Source organism: Perognathus longimembris, chromosome 24 (assembly GCF_023159225.1).
Source record: "Perognathus longimembris pacificus isolate PPM17 chromosome 24, ASM2315922v1, whole genome shotgun sequence".
Taxonomy (NCBI): Eukaryota; Metazoa; Chordata; class Mammalia; order Rodentia; family Heteromyidae; genus Perognathus; species Perognathus longimembris.
The window spans coordinates 17,301,834-17,311,831 of NC_063184.1; the positions used below are offsets into that span (position 1 = coordinate 17,301,834).

At 42.5% G+C, this 9,998-nt stretch overlaps 1 protein-coding gene across 1 annotated transcript in view; it reads right to left on the reverse strand.

Annotated features, from left to right (window-relative positions):
* Nfkb1 (nuclear factor kappa B subunit 1) overlaps positions 1-5,846 on the reverse strand; it is a 114,977-nt gene extending 109,131 nt beyond the window's left edge. Inside the window, exon 1 of the mRNA XM_048333765.1 lies at positions 5,777-5,846. The gene's annotated coding sequence lies outside the window, so the exon portion shown is untranslated. The remainder of the gene's footprint in view (positions 1-5,776) is intronic.
* Between the last annotated feature and the right edge of the window lie 4,152 nt (positions 5,847-9,998).

Genomic DNA, 9,998 nt, shown 5'->3' on the forward strand with positions numbered 1-9,998 from the left:
TTCTGGAGCCACAATAACATTAGGGTGGGAAGGAGTGTTGCTTTTCTGCCCTTTTCTAACCTAAATGGTTTAGACCATTTCATACGTTGTATCCACAAAGAGTAAATGGTCAGATCAGAAGCAGAGTTTCAAGGTCAATTTTCTGAAAATGCTACAAATGAGAAATAATAAACCTCCCTATAAGGAGGCTCTAGGTTATAGAGTGTTATAAAATCATTAACATATGAAATCAGAAAGGACAGCAACTTCAACAAGCACAGATTTGTGGGGAAGGTCATATTTGCTTCTGGAGATGAGAACACTTTTGGATTTTACTCTTTGGTTGATGAGGTTAAATAGTTATTCCCAATCTTTGAGTTAAGATGCAGTTCTTGGATCCTTGTTTCTTTCCTTTCTTCTTGGAAATGCTGGTATTGAAATCACAGTTTCAATGGAAAATGCTAACTCTGTATACAAGCACTATCATTTCAGTTACTTTATTAGCTTGCTTGACAAATGTCTCCAAAACGCTGAAACTAGAAGGCACTTTTCCAATTCATAAGATCCTGTTTAGGAATAGCAGGAAGACAGGAGATTTTTTTAATAACTTATTTTAAATAACTAATCTGTACATGCTGTAACTGTGTTTTTCCAACTACAAACTGGAAGTAGAGGTATGGCTCAGCTAGTAGAGCCATAAGTGGAAAAGCTAAGCTACAGGACATGAGGTCCTGGGTTCCAGTCCCAGACCTGCATGAAGCAAACAATTAATAACTGCAGTTTTGGCTTCTTTTGTATCAGGCATGACAATATGGGTTTTGGTTCCCTATTGAAAAGTGCTACTCATTTAAGCAAATGAATGAAGCAAAAAGCTTCATTCTTCTTATTCATCCAAGAAACAATGCTAAATATCAGCTGTTTGTTTTCAGTACCACTATTATTTTTACAAGCTGGAAATATTGGATTTGATTCTTTCCATTGCTATTTCTTTTATTCTTTACTATTATAGGCTCTCTTATAGAAAAGTTATATATAATATTTACATCCTTCTTAAAAGTTCAAAGTGCTTTAAAATTTTTTAATTTTAAAGAAACAGGATCTATAGATAGCTTTACATCTTTTAATATCTGTTGAAATTATGGGTCACAATCAAAGCTAGTTATAAATATTTTTTTATCTAAAATTAAATGAGCAATTTGTAATGGATAATTGAACTGTGTGCATAGGTATCATTCTTTCAATTTTAAAATCAGGCAACAAGTTAAAACAGATGAAACTTGTACTGTTGATAATTAAATCTGTGTTAGTTGCCACAAAAAAACATCAGGGCTTAATAATAATGGATTGATTTCTAAAATTTTAAATACAGTATTTATGATTAATATTATAAACAAATATTTTTCAGCCATGATCTCTACTCTTGTGATTACTATTAGCTTTAACAAATCATCTCTAATATTCCTTATGTATAATAACAAACCATCTCTTATATTCCTTATGTATAAAACAGTCATGCTTTAAATTCCTCATGTGAACCAATTAAGTCTTATTTTATGACTTATTTTCTACACATTAGTTGATCTTCAAGGTCAGGTTTACTAACCTCATCTGAAAAATCTAAGACAGTGTCTTAACACTCTACCACATTATAACTTGATGGTATGAAGTAATTGCATCACTATAAACAACATATTACTGTATTCTCCCTTAAAAGCAGCAAAAGTAAAGCACTGTATACATACTAAGGAAATTGTTCAAAGATCTATGAATTCTACCAAATTATGTCTCACACACATACTCCTTCTTTCTCCTCCTCTTCTTCTCTTTCAACAAACTTAAAAGAGGACACTTCACAATATCCAAACATTCTTTCCAAAGGTTAGATGCCGCTAGTTCTTTAAAACCATCAAGCTGGGTATAGGGTGGCTCTGCCTGTAATCTTAGCTACTCCGAAGGCTGAGATCTGAGGATTGTGGTAGGTAGAAGGTCTACATAAGAAATTGGCAGCTACATGGAGCTTGGAATATCATTCAGCCAACAAGCTTTTTTTTTTTTTTCTTTAACCTAATTTGTGAGAGGTATTCCCCTACTGAGAATAGGTGAAAGTTCTGACTTTCTGGGGGGAAGAAAGCCAGCCCAGACAAGAGAGGCTGTGAAACTCTTACCCCCAATTAGCCACCAGAAACCTGAAAACTGAAAGTGGCACTGTGGCTTAAAGAGGTAGAGTGCTAGCCTTGAACATAAGAGCCCAGGGAGAGTGCCCAGGCCCTGAGTTCAAGTCCCACAGCCAACAACAACAACAAAAACCCATCACGTTTCCTTAGTGGTCACAGAATCAGTTCAAAGGGACAATATACTTCTAATTAATGATTGACCTGCTCACCTCTAAGAATCCTATAAATAGGTTCAGTATTGAGTACAAGAGCACAAATCACAACTAATTTCCAGAAAACATTGTAAATTGCTCTAGTGTGCTTTACTGGACACCAAGAAACCAATTATCAGTTAGCCCTGACCATATATAAACATAGATGCAGGAGCAGATCATCCTAAGTGTCTTCTAGCACTAAAATCCCATTCTTCCTTCTGCTATCTACCTGGTTCTAATATAACATATTGTAAACAGAAAACCAGTAAGTCAACCAAACAAAACAACCTTCCTACTGAAAGAAAAGTTCATGTGAAATTCTGCATCTCCATTGATTCATGTATATGACGTATATCTATAGATGTATATCCATTTCTGCTAATCAAAAGCACACAACCTCAGCATGTGTGCCAATGGTTAAACTATCTGCACTGCAGAGAAACTTCCTACTATAGTCATCCCTAAGAGTACATCTACTAATAAATTCTGAAGACAAAAATTATGGTGTTTTGGACACATTATCAAAAGTCCAAATAGGGCCTGAGGATTAGCTCAGCAGTAGAACATACCTAAGGCTCTAGGTTCAATCTCTAGCACCAAAAAACAAACAAACAAAAAAGACCAAAAAAAAAAACCCCCCAAAAAACCCAAAGAACAAAACAAAACAAAAAAAAAACACAAAAAAACACACAAAAAATCCATATGGTAACTTGGAATTTGTTTTAACTTAATGCTTTCAAATGTTAACTACTTGTCTTTCTTTTCCCAAGTTCAAACTAATTGAAGGTTATGAAATAACCACTTCCCCCCAGAAAGCCAGAACTTTCACCTATTCTCAGTAGGGGAATACCTCTCACAAATTAGGTTAAAAAAATAATAAAGGCTTGTTGGCTGAATGATATTCCAAGCTTCATGTAGCTGCCAATTTCTTATCTAGACCTTCTACCTACCACAATGAGCAATCCCTGAAAGTCCACGGAGTAGCTTACTTCATCAATTATCTGAAGTCTAAAAGCAGTCGTAAAAACAGCCTGCAGACACACTAGAGTCTCAAAGTAGCATCGACAAGAAAAACACCAGAAACGCAGTCACTCAATCTAAAATCATGTCTCTCTCAAACTAGTTAGGTTTTAATCAACAGCAACTTGGTTGCCCCAGAAGATCTTGTTTAAAGGGTAGAAGTGAAAAAGGAAGTGCAAAGATCAAAGCAGTGCTTATGGAGGAGAAGGACTACTTTTTATGCAGACTCTAGTTCACTGAGTTTGAAATGCAGGAACATTTATTTAGCTCAAGACCATTTATTTAGCTCAAGAAATTGCCTTTGCAGAACACAAGAGACAATAGACAGTTCAGAACCAAGACAATAGATTGTTAAATCACCTCCAACCTTTAATAGAATCACACTACTTTTCTTGAGAAAGTCAGTTTTGCAGTAGGTTACTTTTCATCAACAAGTAGGATTTCAGTACCGAATCTACATATAATGGGCCTTTCTTGGGGTCTTAGTTTGTTCAGTAGACTGAAAACTAGTAAGATATTTTATCCAAACAAAAGAGGGAGAACATTTAAGAGTTGCAGGTAGGTCAGCATGGATGAATTATTTCAGCAAATTTCATGGTTCCATTCATTATACACAGTCTGTTTTAGCAACTTAATTAAATGATAAATGCAAAATGCTGTAGGAAATATTTTTGTTTTCTGATCTTCCTAACTTCATAAGCTAAAAGAAATGCTTTGCTTTGATTTATTTTTAGTGTTATTTATTGTTTGTGCATGTTCATGGTGCTAGTATCAGTGCTTAAACTTAGGGTCTGAATGCCATCCCTTAGCTTTTTCTCTTAAGGTTTGGTGCTCCATCGCTTGAGTCAAAGCTCCACTTCTGGCTTTTTGGTGGATAAATGGAGATGAGAGTCTCATGGACTTTCCTGCCTGAACTGGCTTTGAACCTCAACCCTCAGATCGCAGCCTCCTGAGTAGCTAGGATTACATGCGTAAACCAACCAGCATCCAGTTGGTTTAGATTATTCACATCATTTTTAGTGTATCAAACAGCAAAAAGATTTATTTCTAGAAAAAAATTAAAATCACAAAAACAGAATACTTAATTAAGGACTTTATTTTAGATGAGCTTTCCCTTTAAGGTTTTGACATCTATGGCTGCAGTTTAAAATGCTCAGGAATATTCAGTGGAGGAATTTTGCTGTAAAACTCATTCCTGAACATCTTGCTCTTAAAGCATTAGTACTTACCAAAGATCATTAGAGTGCACAAGAGTATTTTTATATCCTGGTTATTAAACGTTTTAGTAATACCATAACCAAGTCTGATATGAGGTTTTTAGAACAAAAAAAATGAGCTAAATATAGTCCTTTCAAAAACAGCAATGTGAAGCTGTATTTAACAAAGTCCACAAACAAAAAAAAGTCTTCAATCTTCACCAAATTCTTGATAATGAAGTCTCATTTAAGCTTCAGAACCCACCAAGAAATCAAGGCCAAGACCTCTATCACTGTCTCTTCTAGAAAGCCTTCAGGAAACTTGTATTTATATCATTATTTGTTCATACCATTATTTTTGTTTTAGAGGTCATGGCCAAAGCATGGTGTCACGGTCCAAGAGTTTTATGTAATCAAGTGTCTAAAAGGTGCTATGAGGAGGTAATTTCTCTCTCAAATGCCAGGCCCTGAAGGGTCAGTATCAGGCAGGCCTTTATCCTTTTGAAAATTAATGTGCAGGTCTTCTAGCAGGTGAGTGGGTCTCTCTCTCTCTCTCTCTCTCTCTCTCTCTCTCTCTCTCTCTCTCTGTGTGTGTGTGTGTGTGTGTGTGTGTGTGTGTGAGTGTGTAAGTCCGGACTTCTTTTACAAGTTTCTCCTCATTTTGGGGGGCGCTGGGAAGGGCTTTTTCAGCCAAGAGGGCTGACAGTCTACTCTTCTGCTTTCATTTTATGGAGCGCCCTTAGGTGAAATCTGGCTCCGCACTGCACCAACCACCTTGCTTCTCCCCGCGCCAAAGCGCACCCCCATCTTCTCGCAGCCCCCACGCCTACCCCCAGCGGAGGGGCTGGAGACAAGATTTAAAAAAAAAAAACAAACAGAAACAAAATGAAGAAGAAGAAGAAAGTTTGCAAGAGTTCCCTTCGGGTTGGTTCCCGCCTGCAGGGAGATGAGAAATACCGCCCGGGAGGCCGCGGCCTCGGGCCGAGCAGCCCCTGCAAAGTCCGGATGTGCCAGGTCCCCGGTTCGCGGGTCCCAGGGCGTCCCCAGGTCCTGTCACACACCGATCGAGGGCCCCCCACCGCGATCGTGGCCCGCGAGTCGGCGGGAGGGAGGGATCCCGAGGGGCGCTGGAGGGGTGCGGGTCGGCGGGGGGCGCACTCGGGGCGCTCGTCCCCGCGTGGCCCCCACTGGCCCTGCGGGAGTTTTGGCTTACCCTGGTGGCGAGGCAGCGCGCGGCCTCTCCGCGCCTGCGGGCCGGAGGCGGTGGCTGGAGGCCGGGGCAGGGCCGGGGGCGATGCCGAGTGCGGATCGCGGGAGCTCGGGGAGCGCGGGGTGGCGGGGCCGTGCCGGGCGGGTCAGCGCCGCGCCATGTCCGCAGCGCGGGCGGAGGGGAGCGCAGGGCGCGCGGTGGCGGCGGTGGCGGCGGTGGCGGCGGGGCCGCCCTCCTGGCCGCCGGGGCTCCGGCCTGGGCGGGCGCTGGGCTCGCGGAGCCGGAGGGGCCGGGGCTGCCCGGGGCGGCGGGCCGCGTGCAGGCCGAGGGCGGCGGCGCTGGCTCGGGAGGACGGGAAGGGCAGGGGAAGCTGTCAGCGCGTCGCCGGGCCGCTCGCTCCGGTGGCGAAACCTCCTCTTCCTGCCCGGCTCGCGGCTCTACTCTCTCGTTCTCTCGCTCACTCTCTCTCACTTCCTGGCTGGAAATTCCCACTGACGTAGAGACAGGAGACAGACAGACGGACACAAGCGCGCACGCCGCGGGGGCGGGAGGTGGGGTCGCCGCCGGGGGTGGGGGAAGCCCGCACTTTTTGGGGGTGCCGAGCACCCCCTCCCCGGGCCTGGCCTTCCCGCCCCTCGGGGATCGCTAGGCGAGGGCTGCAAGCATTAGGTGGCCTGGGATGTCGTGTCGGGGTACCCTGAGGAGGAGAGGGGGTCCCCGGCTTCCTGACCTGACACTGCGGAGCCCTGAGGGCTGGAGCGGGTGGGGACACCCCCAGGAAGCCATTGTGGGGGTGAACTGTGGAGGCAGCAGGCAGCCTGCAGGTGGAGGCGGTGTGGCTGTAGAATAGGAGAGGAGGGGGACAGAGTCCCCCCCCCCCCAAGGCAATCCTAGCAGCTGGCGGGGATGAAGGGTGGGCATGAGCCAGATATAAAAAGAAACCGCATCTGTATATTCCATGTGCGTGTGGCGCAGCCGCACTCGCTCTGCACACATTGAACTGGAATTTCGGTCTCATAACCGACTTGTCTGGCGAAGGATGAACGCCTTGCTGGTGTGGGGGTGAGGTCTTAAAGCTGGTTATGCAACAGAACTTTCTCAGAACTTTCCTCCTCGGGGCACTGCCAGGCTTTTGTGATCCTTGCTACAGGAGCGGGTGCCCATGATTTGGGTTCACAGCTCATAAAGAGATCCTCAGCAACAGGAGGGGAATTTTCTTTTCTGGAACCTCTGTGACCCCCCCCAGTCCCCCGAAAGAACACCCGGTGATGACCATTCTCTGCGGTGTGGGCTTTCCCAGTTGGTCACTTGTAGCAGGCAGATATTTTGGGATGGGTTAACTCCTCCCACAACAAGTTTTGGGCGAAACCATTTAAAAAGTCATTGTTTACATTGTGTAAAACTTAACTTTGGTGCTTATCTGACCATAGCAACTTTGAACTCCTTCTTTCACTGCCCATCTGTCTGGTCTGGGTGGTTATAAGAACTTTCTGGGTGGAGTGTCCATAAAAGAACAGAGATCTGTTTTATTAGCTATTGGATGAGCCTTTACCATGACCTTGGGCCAGCCCAACAATCTACCTTCAAACTATATTCCATGTCACTCCTAGAGATATTGGAACAGAGGATTCATACAGATGAAAGGCGATGACTTTTTTCTCCTATTCTTTAATTTTTTTTCTCCTTTAAGTAGTTGTACAAAGGAAGTGCCATTGAACAAGGGTGATGACTTTGTTTTTAAGGAATGCTGCTGCAATTTATGGCACATTGTTAGAAATTATTTCTCTTTTACATTCTTAGTAGGTTGGCATATATCTTATATAAAGTGATTTTTGCCACTGATATTACAAAAACCATGAATATACTTGGCTCTAGTGAAGGTGAGTAGAAGGGTTCTTTGCCTCCCTCCCCACTTTTGGACTAGTTGTGAGCATTACATACTGCAGCCCTATTGCCAAAGTTATAGAGACAAGAACAGAACCTGTGTGATATATTTGGGGAACAGAAGTTGGAGAGCAGTAACTAGGATTAAATTTCAAAGTCAAACTAATCCTACAGAATGTACTTAAAACCAAGGATGAGGTGTTAAGCAGGTGTATATTAGCTTTCTAGGTCGATGGTAATAAGTTATGGTACATCGGATGCCTTCACAGCAGGAATTTATTCTGTCCCAGTTCTCAGGTCTCCAAGTCTTAACTAAAGATGTCATCAAGACCAGAGAGATCTGAAGGCTCTTCCCAGCTTCTGGTGGCTGGCCTTGTTAGCTAGCTAGACACTGTCATGTGCCCTTTTACCCTCGGCCTCCTCTGTGTCTACATCTCTCTATTGTGAATAAATTAGCCAATGGACTTGAAGCCATTCTTATCCAGAGAGACCAATCTTAAGATTACATCTACAAAGACCCTATTTCTATAAAAGATCATGTTCACTGGTACCTGGACATATTCTTTCTGCAGATGTAATTCATTGAAGTACATCAGAGAAAACTACGTGTCCTGAGCTTACTTTTTCTGACTCCCTGGTCAACCTTGTATTCTTGCTTTGGGGTCCAATATTTTCTCTACACTCAATAGAAATTAGCTTTCTGTAATGTTTTTTTTTTTTTTTTTTTGCCAGTCCTGGGCCTTGGACTCAGGGCCTGAGCACTGTCCCTGGCTTCCTTTCTGCTCAAGGCTAGCACTCTGCCACTTGAGCCACAGCGCTACTTCTGGCCGTTTTCTGTATATGTGGTGCTGGGGAATCGAACCCAGGGCCTCATGTATACGAGGCAAGCTCTCTTGCCACTAGGCCATATCCCCAGCCCTTCTGTAATGTTTTTGAAAAAGTCTTCTACTCTTCAGATATCAAAAGACACTTGACTACAAAGGGATAAACATGTTTATATGTAGGGATTCAGGCACTGATATAGTGGAAAAGACAAATTGTGGTTGTCAGTATAGTCCATGAAATCCCACGAACTTCCCTTCTCAAGAAGCTAAGTGTGTGCAGAAAAGTCTGAGGTTGAGGTATGTGCACTTTACCAGTAGAAATTACACTGTGTTTGAAGAGGATTAAAAAATATGGAGCCATACACCAATTGTTGCAAATCCTATGACCCATGAATAAGAGCAGAGGGCTTGAAGGTATGGCTCGGGTAGTAGATCACCAGCCAATGACCTATCTCTCTCTCTCTCTCTCTCTCTCTCTCTCTCTCTCTCTCTCACACACACACACACACACACACGTACACACACGTGCATGCACACACACACAAACACAAAGGACAAGAGTGCATTGTGTTATGAAACTACCTCACCATGCTTAGAAACAGATGGTCACAAATCTTAGCTTTAGGTGCCAGGATGAAATGAAAAAGCCTCAGTAGACTTGAAATCAGACTTGAGATGAGTCCTGATTTCATCTCAAGTTAGTCTTGCAACTTTACCAAGGAATAGTTACAGCTTCAGGTACCTCATCTGTACGACAAGATACCATTTTGCCTTATAAACTATATGCTACTTGTAAACAATGCTTTACACTATTAATATTTCATCTGTTTACATACACATTGTATCTATCTTGTTTTATCTATGCATTGTGCTGTATGTATAAACACATAAGTTATTATTGCCATCCTAACTCACAGGCCTATACACTAAAAAGGAACAGAAAATTCAAAAAGTCTATACAAGTGTCAGCAGTTATTATGAAAACATAGAGGTTGCAATTCATTGAAATTAATTCCCATGTAGACTGAAAGGACATAAAGGCTTGCACTGTTCACCACCAAAACACACATTTTATCAGGTTACATCTCTATTGATAGCAAAATATTTCATCTCCATTTAAACACTCCTGTGTTATGCTTGCAGTTAACAAGTCTTACTGAGAGCACTCAATTAGCCACTGTGAGTGGTTATGAAAGAAACAGAAGATACAATCTCTATTCTTAACATAAATCTTAGAAGAATGATCTCTTATCTAATAGCCAGGACAAAAGCGATTTGTGCAACAAAGAGTGAACCTGATGAGAGAGAGAGAAAAGAAAGAGAGAGAAAGAGAGAGGTGGGATCTTCATCATTCCCTTGGCAAATCAAGGCACACGGAGATGGAGACAGCACTACATTTGAAAGAAGGATGTCACAGAGACTAGGATCTCTGTCATTTAAGTAGATTATTAGTACACTAGTGTTGCTGTCTTCACAGAGCTGAAAAGACACGAAGGATTGCATGTAGCAGGCAGAGA